Source organism: Haemaphysalis longicornis, unplaced genomic scaffold, assembly GCF_048455015.1.
Source record: "Haemaphysalis longicornis isolate Haplotype H1 unplaced genomic scaffold, Haemaphysalis longicornis Haplotype H1 scaffold_7, whole genome shotgun sequence".
Lineage (NCBI taxonomy): Eukaryota > Metazoa > Arthropoda > Arachnida > Ixodida > Ixodidae > Haemaphysalis > Haemaphysalis longicornis.
In genome coordinates, this window is record NW_027526422.1 from 146,272,168 (window position 1) to 146,285,861 (window position 13,694).

The following is a 13,694-nucleotide window of genomic DNA, read 5'->3' on the forward strand; positions in this document are numbered from 1 at the left end:
CCTAAATGCTATTCGGCGCTTACCTGTAAAAGTTTCGCGTTTCGTACGGAAATAATTTACTGAAGTAGAATGAAAAATTGGGCGACTTAATAGCTGTTCCTATTTGCGTAAAAAGAACTCTCACCACAGGGACAGCACCGTGGTCGTATTTAATCGTCCCTGTGTTGAAAGCGGTTTTAACATCAAGATGAAACTAATACACCTTGCCTCACACGAGGAACGTATCCACGAGTCTTTTTAGGAGTGAATACGGTGCCTAACGTTTTTAAAGACAGTTTACGCTCTAGCGTCGTCTTTGCATGTACGTCTAGATGTGAGGCACGAGGTTTGTGTTTCCATCAGACTTGTATCTCATAAAGATATGCAAAAACACGAATTTAAGGCCGGTAGTGTACTAGCTTACTACCAAGAAAGCAAAACAAGCTCAGGCAGATATAGATGAGTACTTGTCAAATCGCCGTGAAATTTAAGGCATAGCTTGTATTCACTAGCGAGGCACACATGAAGGCAACCATGTGAGTGCGCCGTCATTGGTTACGTCGGGCTCCGCGGGATGGCGGTAATTGCCCGTGCTAACCGCATGATATGGGCTGGACGTTGCAAGTTGTACCCTACCGAACGCCAAGTAATGCCTCGACTCGAACTTGAGTGCGATTAATGACATCTCTGTTGACACCACCGTTGAGAATCGGGTTGAAATGGAGCAGATGGCGTACGCTGGTGTTTCTCTTCGGCGTGCGGGCGCAGTGGCACAAGCCACGCCATGTCCGTGGCGCTTTGGCCATGTCCGTGGCCGTTTCCTGTGTTACCAAACGAACAAATTGACGTGTAAACTTTTCAATGAGTACCACCTAGATTTTGTGGAAGAAACACGAAATGACAAATGTTAACATTCCTTCAAATTACTGCAGGAAGGTAATAGGAAGCAATAGGTTCTAGGGTCTTCTCTAGTCTAACTTGTAACGGGTGCATTCGTGAGGTCGAATACCGACACACGTCACCAATTGCAAATTTCATTTATGAATGATGAAACAGAAAATGTCCGGAGTGTAAGGTATGATATGTTCATGCTGGACATAGCTAAAATTTTATTTTATTGTAATGTACAATGCTACACCCCGCATCAATACTCGGTGGAACGAAATAGGCTTACATGGCTGTAGCATGGGATGTTAAGCAATTTTCCTGGCCCGTCTGAAGTACTTCAACGACATCTTTTTTCGGCGAAGACTTGAAATCGTAATCCTTTTGTCACGTTTTTGCTAATCAAAGCTTATATCTGTACAACGCTTCTTTTCGTCCAACAAGTTCGGTTAGCCTGCAGCTAGCGTTCTGCATGTTTCAATTCAAATGGACAAATGCAAGAAGGTTTTTGAGAGCAATACCCCAACTGTTCCATATTGGTATAAACCGGCGTTATATTTGTTGTAGTTGCTGTTGTTGCATACTTCAAAAATTGGCTGCCGCGGCAGAAAGCAAATAGAAAGTGCATTTCAGTATAGAAAGGATTTGAACCCGTTTCTTCGTATGTGATAAATATGTCTGCTTTTTCACCTCGAATTGACAACAGCGGGTTTCGGTTGCAGCACCTGTTTTTGTGATTGTTGCCGCTATGGATAGTGGCGGACAGGCTTCTGGCTTTTGCGCTCATCTACTCCACAAAACATTCCGCGTGCTTGTTGGAAAACATCTTGTGTGCAAACAGTGGGCAATGAACTATTGCTAAGTCGAACAATGTTGCAATACCTTTCAGTTCCATCTCGGCCCTGAAAAGATCCTTGAACTATGTTAAGAGTAATAGCTGAAAAGCCTCCGGCCAGGTGTTGGACTCTGTTGGAGCACGTATTGTTTGCAGACTACAATTCATTTTTCATCGTTTGCATCTTCAGTGGCCGGCGCTCTTCCGCTTGTTTGGCCAGTCGAGAGTACGCAGCGATGTTTTATTCCCGGCGCCCAGCAGCTTGGAAGCTGTTCCGTAAAAGAACACGAAAGGAGCTTTGGACCATGGATCCTATTATTAAAGGTGCTTGCTTTCCAGTTTCATGAGAGGAGCCACGCTAGGTCTCGCTCAGTTAGCATGCGGTCATGGAAACCCTCAATTTTAGGATGATTCAACGAGGTTTCGCCCCAGTTTTAACGCGATGCACGACCTCCTAAAGGGCTGTGGTGGTGGTTAGAATAACAATGACGGGCATTCAGTTACGAGGAAAATGTATGCGCTATGTTGCTGTCTTCGCCAGTGAACCTACAGTTTCGAATGCACACAGTATCCACATAGCAAAAAGAAAATTGAAATTAAAACTCAGAACGGAAACTGCCCCGAAAACACGGAGCAAACTGGATATAAAAGGACGGTGAACGCGGGCAAAAAGAGAGGGGTGCGTTAATAGACTAAGCCGACGCGTGTGAGATTACGGCAAACAATTGAAAAGCGTTATTCTCTTCCCGACAGTCGGCTGATGATCTAGAAAACGCTGCTGGTTGATAAACCCAAAGGCACAACCATTTGATGAGACGTCTAGGAAAGTATTAGTATTGTAATAGATAACCTTATTTATGCCTCAAGAAAGACAATGTGAAAGAGAGACAGAGCAAACTTTACTCGGAAGCTCAAGACCAAGTCGTATGGTGATGAGACCCCGGGGGAAGGGGGTGTTCTACGGTTCTCCGGCTGTGGCGGACTTAACGAAGGTGAACAAATAGTTTCAATGTGGGCAGGCAACAGGGCCACAGGGCGGCGGGTAGATTTTCAGGGAGAGCGGCCACGCTAGACCACGAGTATGCAATATCAGGGGGAAAGGGTTGGTGGAAATAAATGTGCGAGACGAGATGGCCCGTACACCTCGCCAATATGTCTGTTCATTTTCCGGATAGCCACCGCATACCTTACGTGCGGTCAGCATGGAAACATCTCTATGTAGAAGAGAAACAGTTCGCAGAGGAGATACAATGTCTGCGGCTCTCTTTTGTATGCAACCTATCTTCGTGACATGAATATAAATGGTGAGAGAAGTAGCATTCTTGCTGTCTGGTGGTTACCGAGATGTTCGCGGCGGCTTTTTTGATTCATCGCTCTATCGTCTTTTCAATTGCATTCTTCAGGCAACGGCGGAGGACTGCCCGAGCAACAAGCTACGCGGGCTAGAGCGTGAGCTCGTTCATTACCCTCTATGCCTTGGCGGGCAGGGATCCATTCGAGTCAAATGTGTAGGTGGGGATCAACGTGCATGTATGGTTTCAGGTCAGTATTTACAGGGGCTGGAATCGCAGTCGTGACGAAGCTGGCTATCCGTGCGGACTTTAATGTGCTCGGTCTGTTGCTGGTAGAGTGTATTGGCTTCTGCAATGGCCTCAGTATATGCCGCTGTGGGTGAGGGGACGTTGGCGTGATGCTGTGTTCTGCGCTAGGGCCAACCAATGCGGTCGTTGTTGTATGTCCCACAAAACCGGCATCCGTGTAATAGGCTACTTGGGTTGGTTACGGCAGGCTTTGAGAGCAAAATGCTCTACGCTCTTGATCTTTGCCTGGACTCATGTGCTTTGGTATTTGTTGCAATGTGTTTCTTGGTAAGCTCCTCCAGGTGGGCGGAGGAGGGGAGGTAATGGGGGGAAGGTGGTCCATGGGGGTACCAGAGGGTGCGAAGAATTTCCCTCCCTTGCACTGAGATTATCAGACAGTGGCGCTGATCTTCATGGTAAACTGAGACTTTTTATTCAAAGGTGTTGTGAAGGGCAGCGTCATTAATTATTGCCGTGTGAGCGTAGAGGGGCACTCCCAATGCTATGCGGGTTCATTTGCTAATGTTTGTTTCTTTTTTCTTGGCTTGTGTCTTGGTAAGGCGCTGAAAGGGATATGCGTCCATGACGCGTGAGAACACCAATGCTTCGACTTTGCGTATCTCGTGTTCTTTGAACCCTTTATGGTGCCCCGTCATGCGGCGGAGCATTTGATAAATTTGGTTATCCTGGGCAATGATATATGTCACCCGTTCTTCGACTTTACCGTATTGTTGGAGGATGAAGCTCTGATGTCGCTGAGAGGATGATGTGGCTACGGCGAGGGATGGGTAAATTGTTTCTGGTCAAAATGATAAGGTTGCAGTATTGATTAGTTTTCTTGGTGCTGTTGCCCAATAGAACTACCTATTCTGATTTTTAGTCTGAGCAGGTGATTCCGACGTCCAGGGCATGGCCGATGATGATACGGAGGCCCTGTTGTAATGTGTATTCCTGCTCGCCAGGGCTACCCTTTTTGAACCAGAGTGTGAATTCGTCAACGTATATGACACGTTAAATATTTGGGGCAGTGTTCAGCTTGGTGCAAAGATTCTTCATCACCAGATTGAAGACGAGCTGCCAAAACATTTCATGACCAGCTGGCTAGCCTGCAACCTCATTTAAATAGGGCAGCGGTAAACACTAATAACGGTGTCTTCAGTTAAGGGAAAAGAAACCAAACCAAACTTGCACATGCGTAACAGCTTCATGTGTTATACAAATAGATGAGAGATGCCACATCAATAAACCAAAATATTGATAGCCAACACTCATGTTTCTAGCACAGTGTATGTAAGAAATTTCTCTGTAATACATTATCTGTACCTCCAAAGGATTTCCAGGTTAGTGTATTTGAAAAAATAAAATTAACATACTTTTACAATTCAAAAAAATTACACCATCTTCCCGTAGGGGAACCCTGAGTAGTATTTGAAGCAGCCATGGGGTCGACTGAAGTTTCTATCAGTTTACAGCTCGTCTGTTCTGTTGACTTTAGGATTCAAGTGCTTCGTTGTATCAGTACCTTCTTGACGTAGTTTCAATGAGTGAGGAAGATAATGCGCATTCGTAGCACATGCTCCCGTCTAGGTTAGTAACGCAGTGGGAAGAGCGCAACGTACCTCCCGTTGCGCGTTGCGGCCAGAGAATCCTGGGATTGAAACCGGGCGCCGCCTAACCTTTTCTCTTTATAGTGGACTGCGATGACGTCAGGCCAAACGCTGACGGGGCTGAAGAGACCCGCATGCGCAGTAGAGTGTGGACGGCGGACAACGACGACGACAATGAAGGAGGGAGGGACACAGCCTCGAGCATGAGATGCTTCGCATCTAAAATATAAAATCTATATTTCTTCCATTGCCTTGCTGTATTTGGGCACGCTGTTGGTCAGAACCATTGTACGTGCCTACTAAAATGGTGCTCTTCTTCTTTTGTCGAAGATTGGCCGGATTTATAAATACAATTTATGTCTTACGTTTCTGTTTTAAAGCGTGCACTCGGAGTGCTTATACACAATTCGCCTATTTCAATTCAACACTTTTTCAGGAAAGAGGTTTGCTCGGTGCAAAGCACTCGCGTTAATGCACGATAAAATATGCAAACGCTGATGTTCCTGTGAACAGGAGTACGTGGCAGGGTGCCATGCAAGCTACCAGTAGCGTGTACCTGAATACCACAAGTTCCGGAGCCCCATCTTTGGAAACTTTGGAAGAATGTGCGTTATGGCGGCAACAGTGAAGGCAAAACTTTTCCAAGTAGAACACCACATGATTGCGGTGATTTTCTGACGCCATGTTTGACGAAAATACTGCACAAGACATTTGAAATAGGCTTCATTTTATTTATATTTTCAAGAGGCAAATATAGCGGCATCGTGTTTGCAAATGTGTGTTTTTTTCGGTCAAAATGAAGGCGTTGGTTTTTCCCCAATATAATTTACATGGACGATGGTTTGTTTGCGACGTGGCTTGAGGGTTGGCCCAGTGCAGCTCTGCGCAAGCACTAACACAGTCATCGAAGGGGTTCACTGTAGCTAACGGAACGTGGCCTGCTCCTGACTACCGATGATGATTTTGTTTAGGGTTTGGTTGAGTGTGCACGGCGAGTGCTCATCAGAAATAGTCCCGTGTCAAGAGCATGTTTGAGCATTGGCGAGTGCGTGTTAAACATTGAAGTTGTGTAATTTGTCATCGACTGTGTCTTCACCGTGTATGAAGAAGGCTCCCGTCAAAAAATCGTGTCGTCTTGGCTTCTCATACCGGCTCGGAAAAAAGTAAACGCCAGTTCGGACCGAACACCGCCGCGACTGTGGCACCATTGGCTGACGGTGGCCTGGGGACTTAGTATGGAGCTACGTTGTCGTCTCTGCTGGCGGGCATGAAATGACGACTTTGTGGCTTTGACAGTCCGCCCACACAAAGTGGAACCCATGGTTTGGTCTGGCCTCGGTTGCTACGCCGCCCTCACGAATGGGCTGAGTGTGTTTCACTGGCATTAAAACTCGGAGGTAACTCGGGCATAAATTTTCAAGGTCGATTAGAACTCGGGATGCCCGTTGCCGCGGCTGATGCGGCGTGATTTATTGTTATGGTCGCCGTGACCGGCGTATTTCTACCCCGACGGCACTTTCAAACGAAGGAGGAATTTCGAGCTCGTTTTTATCTCTCGAGAAGTGCCGTGCATTGTTTCTGCAGTTGCCTGGCTTTGCGACGACTTAACCTTTCGCTCTTCCACGACTTAGCTTTGGGCTTTCGCTCCTTCACCATCGAGGAGAAAGTGTTGGGTGCGCTGCGGTTTACCCGGCGGGCAGCTTCTACAGCAGCGTTGGCGGCGACCACACCGTCGACCACCAACACTCGACCGTCAGCCGGTGTGTGCGCTATATGATCAGTCGAGACGTATTTCACAGACCTCACCTTTCTTTTCGGCGGCTTGGCGGACATGGCTTCCGCAGGTTTCTAGCGCGCGTCTGTCTGCCTGCAGCCGGAGCGTGCGCATCAGTTATCGTCAGCTCGCGAAACAGCTTCGAACGAGCCGTTGCATGACCGTTCGTTTTGTTTATCATCCGCCCGGCAGACAGTTTCCCTAAAGAGGTTGCGTGAAGCGCATTTCGTGGGGAAACGCTACTGGCAGTGTAGCTACTGACATTGCCAGAGTCCTTCAATGCCTTTCTGGTCATGAAACGTCGCTGTCACGCTAAGGGAGAGCTTCGTACACTGCCGCGCCGCGGCGCTGGTGTTGATCGGAGGGCAGCCGGGGGCGTGGTCAGAGCGCGTTTGGCATAGAACGGACCACGAAGTCAGATAAAACAGACGCTCGCCGCCGTATCAGCAGTGCACTGTCGCTTTACTTGTCGTGGGCCGCTTAAATGGACTTATCATTTTGTGAGTAGCGAAAAATTTTGATGCGAACGGGCATGCTGCTACTGCGTTCGTGTCTGCCGGTCTGGCTACAGAGCAGCGGCGCCCGCCCGATGCTCTCCGATCTGCAGTAGCGCCCCTCGCGGTAGCCTTTGTCCCCGTACGAAACGTGGCCAGGAGTTTCATGACCAGAGAAGCATTGAAGGACTCTGGTATTACATATACTGTCAAGGAGACATTCGACGCACCCGTAGCAGCTCGAGGTGGTTTATTCGCAGGGGTGAAGCCGAACGCAGGTCCGAGCGTTGAGATAACTCAGCGGGTTTCTTGCGTATTCAACTTCTGGAGTCCTTCCCGTGACATGTCTTATCGCGCATCTTCGCCTCTGCATTGGATATATTCCTACCTCCCTTTTCTTCAATGCCGATGCTGGTACGCCGCATACTCCGATAGTTTTATGGTCACTTGCATCGGTTGCTTACCCTTGCTACAATACAATCAACGCCACGTGTCTATTGTAAGGGGCTATCGTTACACTTTTCAATTGGTCATGTTCAGCGTCACCTTGGTATTCCAGGAAGCAGAGCATAGAAAGCGTATAAAGGGTAGAGCTGAGAATAAAGTAACCGCGTGACGTCAGAGGGAGGTAAGCGAGAGTTGGAAGGGTGCGAACGAAGAAGGGGTTGTGAGGGGATTGAACTGTATGAAAAAAAAAACAACTGTGGAGAGCTTCGTCGAACAAGAGCGGTGAAGAGCCAAATGAAATAAAGCAAAAAAATCTGAAAAGTTTTTGTCCTTCTTGCTATCCCTTCTTTCTTGCACATGGCCACTTGTGGGATTTGCGGGCGATTGGGAGCTTCGAGGAACTAATGTACCGGTGGGCAAAATTCAGAACACTGCGAATTATAAGAGTAATAATTTTAGAATACTACGTGCAGCGTGAAGATTGAACTTGATGTCATGGTAGAAGGATAGGTGCACACCACCTTCGCAGTACCCCGATTCTAGGGAGGTTGTCACGTATTGCAGCCTGCTTGCTGACGTAATTCACACACTAAGACAAAAAAATGAAAGGGAAAAAACTGACACAAACATACAACAGCAGAAAAGAAGCCGTTTGAAGTAATTCGTGCCAAAAGGCAAAGAAACGAAAGCGAGGAAAAAGGCGCAAGTACAACGTATCAGAAAAGAAGTTGTTAATAAGCATCGCCAGGCTCTCCCATTACAAGCATGTAAGCAGATTGGAGTTCCCCGGGGAAATTTTGGTCGAAACGCGGAGGGTTTCCATAACGCAATACAAGCCACAACTGTTTTTAATAGGGCACGCTTCCCTCCCCCGATTTCTTTTTCTTGCCAGTCGGCCATAGTCAAGTGAGTGCACTGTCTGCCACCATCGGCAGAAACTGCTGTTTAGGACGAAAACTTTCAAGCAGAAAGCTCGTATCAACGCGTGGAATAAAAGATAACATCATCTTTGTAGTGAAATACCGATTAACAAAGTATAAGTAAAATCCAATGGTCTATTTGGATTTGCTTGACTGCAGTAGCCAACCGTGCAGCAGTGGAGCAAGAGAACGCACTCAAAGATGCGGCACGCCCCACTCGCGCATCTTTGTAGCGCGCTGCCCTGGAACGATTACGTCGCGTCAATAATCAGCGAATAGCATGAATCGTATTTTAAAGGCGTTTCACCCTCCCCGACATATTATCCTGACCTTATTATAATCACCGCAACTCCGCCTTCCCCTAAAACTGAGGCGTTCTGCAATGACACGCCTGATACGGTCGAACATTGCATCCTCTCTGCCTAAAGACAGTGATTATAAATTGTACAAGCTTTCGGCTGACTCTTTTTACATGTGAAATAAATGACCCGTTCCTGCATTCAGGCGCTACAAAATAACATTGGGGGGCCGTTTGTGTTTTCAGGCGCTACTAAATAACATTTGGGAGCACAGCAGGTTGCATCACACCTAGCGTGTTACAGCGAATCTGTATATGCCGCGGTTGTGACATAGAGTGTGCGTGGGTCCATAAATGTGGGTAGAACGTACGTTTTTCGCAGCCACGAGCAGGTGTTAGGGAAGTGTACCCTAATGGGATCTGGCTGGTTTGGTCGGTGTTTTTCCCATCAAGCCTAAAAGGATTCTGGAGCGACATTTTAGGTGCTTTCCTTTAGGTCTAAGCACGTGGGAGTCACTGGTTGCCCCTTAATACTAACCGCGCACGGGTGTGGGTGGAGGGGCTGGGAGCGTGGACACGCAGCTCACTGACGCCGTGCCCGTCGTCCTGGTGCAATATTAAAAAAATAGTCTTTCTTCGTGTTTTTAGGACTGAAAATGTCAGTTCGTTTGTCTGTCTGCCTGTCCGGCCGTCACTCGATTCAGCCACCCGTCCAAAGGAGAAAGGATTATGGAAAGAGAAGTTAAACTTCATACCCACAAAACCTTTCCTAGACATTAAAACCGGTTCCATACTTCACCTATTTCAACATTGTTGAACAGAAAGAAAACATTGCGCATATTTCAGCAAAACATCAGTACATAAGTGAGACTAGGCGGTGCCAGATATTTCGCAATAGTTGTGCGCTTGATATTTGGAATGGCGGATAAAGCAAATATGCGTTAAAACCAACTTTGCCCTGAAAACACCCAAAGAGCTCGCGCCCGAGCATAGCCTTTGTGGCGGCATTTCAAGTCCAGCAGTAACCAAAGGTTTCCATAGATGGCGCGCAAGTGGTGGAACCCAGTAAAGCAGAATTGAGCAAACGTCCACCCTGTTTATCTTGAAAGGAGCCAGACAGAAGGGGATGAGCGTGAGAGGTGCGTAAAGAAGAAAAAAATGCACTTCCGTCCTATAGGCGGCACAAGACTATCGTCTTCCGTCGACATATGCTGCGAAGTGCGCAGATACACGGCCAGTTATTTGAGTGGACGCCTGACAGCCGTAGCAATCCTACTTTGGTCTTCCATGGTCGAACGGTTGGAGTCGGTGATTTAGAGAGATAGTCAGGTACCCTCGATATACACGGGGAAAAAACGGACAGCCACGCATTTGTAAGCTATAATAAAACGCTAGTCCTTACATATTTCTTTACCTATGGGGTCCAAGCACCTTAGTGGCCCGGGCTGTCACCCCATCCTGTCTTCGTCGCCTCACGTCGTCGTATTATCGTGTATTATCGTCGTCGTATAATGGGTTCATACGGTTACCCATATGAGTGCATAAAATAGGCTATAGACAGCTATTAGTTTTTATGCACCCGGCGCTGAAGAGGCTAAACTATACAATCTTCTTAATACAAATGAAGGATATCCTAGTGTGTTTAGGCTAAACGCCTCGTGTGCTTCCTGTTGGTGATGATGATGATTGCTGTCGGTTTCCCCTTTGTAGCGGGGTCATGACATGTTATCCCACCAAAAAGGACTAATATACCCATGTTTTCACTCTTGGTTTAATACTAGCGCTGCTTAGGGCAAGCACAAAAACCTTATTAGGCACAAAATACTTTTTTTTTTCTGTTACAGGTGGGAACTGCCCTAGGCAATATTCCCCTCTCTGCTTTTCGTCCACCAGCATTCTAATCTTCTTTTCGTCCGCTCGACAGCCTTGAAGTTAACTTCCTCTGTGATACCCTTAAATTCTAAGGCCTCTGGAAGCCGAATATTCCCTTCATGTAGATTTGGATGGATATCCTCATATTCTAACACTATGCGCCGCATGGTTTCTGTTTCTTTTCCACAGACCACGCATACCCCATTACTTTGTGAATACTTCCCCTCAAAACTCTTAGTTCGCAGGCAACCTACTCTAGCCTCATAAAGCAAAGCGCTGCCCTGGGAATTATCGTAGAAATTTTACTTTCTGATGTTCAATTTCTCAGCTCTGTACATCTCAAACGACGTTTTAGCTTCCATTTTTTCCCTGCATTTATTCGTTTCAGTCTGCCTTGCCTCTTTTTTGGTTACCTTGGCTGTTTTGCATTCTCCACTGTTCTTTCCGACTTTCATCGTTAGCCTTCAAGTCTTTCTTCTAGTAGGGGCACCACTGATATTCCCCTAGCGGCCCGTTCGGAACGCAATCACGGGAGTCTGCTGCACCCTCCCCATTGTCGCCGCTGCTTTTGCGGCACGTTCATGACTGAGATTTGCCGTTTGTATGTGATGGGAATGCATATTTATGTGGAGAAGTACCTCCGTTCGCAAATGTGATAAATTTACGAGAGTGAAAATATATCTGATCCAATCGTATTGTAGTACATTCGGTCCGTATAAGCGCCAGGCGTGTCTCGAAGGCCGGCGTCACAAAACTGGCGTATGCATGCAGCTGATTGTAATTCTATTGCCCTGAAATTTAATATCAGTGTCTCCGTAGGCACTGTTTGCTCAGATGGCCATACTATGGCTATGTACTATGATGTAAATGGGTTTTGTGGCCTTAGTGAATCCAGCGGAGCACACATACCGGACGGCACGGCGGTTATGCTTGTCAATATCTTACATCAGATATTAATCACTACCCTGGCAAAGCCAATGTGGCGTAAATTTCGCAAACACTCTAATGAAGACGTACAATGCATATAGCAAAATTGTACTCCGGAATCAGCACACGAATAAAAAGTAATGATGGGTCATCTTGTCGCGGGGTGAGCCTGCAAACAGACATATGTCCTCAGCGAGCAGCGCGGAGACTAGCTTATAGAGTAATCCACGTCCGGGACTAAACGCTTCTTCGTAACATCGTCATATGACACAGGGAGCCTGCTGAATGTAGAACAAACTTAAATCAGAAGGCTTTATTGATACCACACTCTTCGAACGACGCCTTTTATTGCTTGTGAACTGACTACCCTGTACTTCCAAAAATACGTCCACCAAATGATCGGCTGGTCGTTGAAGTAAAAAAACGAAAGAAACGGGAACCCCAAGGTTCTGTGTGCGATTACTAAAGTGCTCATCGCTTGAGTTCGCTCCGAGTTTGTACACTACGGTATAAGCGTATCCATCACCCCCCCCCCCCCTCCAAGGTCTTGCGAAATAAAAGTGCATTTTGCATCTAATTGGTGTGGTCAGCCCAACCAGATGAATGTCTTTAGCATTTCTCGAGCTGCGCTGGGTTTTTTCATTCCCGTACGAGCTGTTCTGTTTCTTCTGGACTTGCTGAACATTCATTTTTCCGTGGTTTTATTACCTTTCCTCAGTGGTGGCTATAAGGCGTGAGTGGGCACATATTAATTTACCAACGCGCTACCTTAAAACATGCTTAACATTTTCGCTTGGCTTATATTCCCATCAAAGGCACGGGTTATTTTCAGGTAGTGGGTACCCAAGGAGATATCGGACCCAAGGAGGTGTCGGAAGTACATTCTGGAAAATCTTAAAAAGGCAGAGGGCACGCCCTTCTTTTTTGTTTTATTTTTGGTTGTGTTTGTTTGGCAGACGGGTTTGGTGATGCGTACGCAAGCTATGATTGAAGGTAAGGGACAGGTGCGGTGTCCCGCCCCGCGTTAGTATTCGAGCGTGCAGCGACAAAAACGACAATACAATTTAAAAAAAAATGTTAAGCGATTGTGTATTTACCAAAACAATTATTACCAGCGAACCAGTTAGAAGGCAAATGCAAGATGGGCACGTCTCTCCGCACTATTCGCTTGCGCGATGGATTTGCTTATGCCAGCATGTACTCTTTCAGCCACATTACGACTCCTTTCTCGTGAGCACGCACGTGTTGCCTTCTGCTGGGAATTTCGAATTAGACTTCAATTTGTTCGCGGACACGCTTTGACGCCAAAAAATGTGCCGGTTTTTGGTGTCGTAAATACAGGTGTTTACAGTGACTGGGTTATGATTATTTCAACACGAAGTCCTCCGAAAATAGATATCTGCGACACCAGCAGAGGAATTCCATCATACGCAAAAGTCGAGGGTGAATGATCTTACGAACTAAACATGCTGTATAGGGCGAGAAATGCGGTACTTTTTTTGGTTATCAAGAATACGTTTCCAAAACTTCGCTGCGCCACATGTACATTGCCAACGTACTCAGAACTGTAGATTTCGCCGCAGTGATGTGACCAATATAATTACTTTTTCGCGAACTAAGAAAGCATACAAACAGCTAACTGGGCGGACATGGAAAATGTTTTTTTATTAATGCATTGCTGCGTACCGTCTTCATAGCTTTATTGAGAGTGCATTTCTACTTTATCCACCATACTTGCGCCTTTTGCGTTAAGTATTGAGTGCAACAGAAGTGTTTTGAGTGTTCCTTTTTTCTGCGGACTACTTAGCACCTGTATGTATTTGTGTACCGGCGAACTTCCGCAGAGAGTGTGCCGCGTAGTGTGGCTGCTGAGAGGGTAACGTAAGCTTGAGCAGTTGTTGGGAATGCCTGTGCTGTGTGTTTCGATAGACATATGTGCGCAACCGCTTACGGGTGGCGAAGGGGCGTGTATAGATTCGCTTTATGTAACGAATTGGATAAATAAACCCCTTGGTTTTACTTTGCTTGAATGCCTGTGGTAAAATCTTTGCGAATGAAAATTTGCGAAGTGTTTTC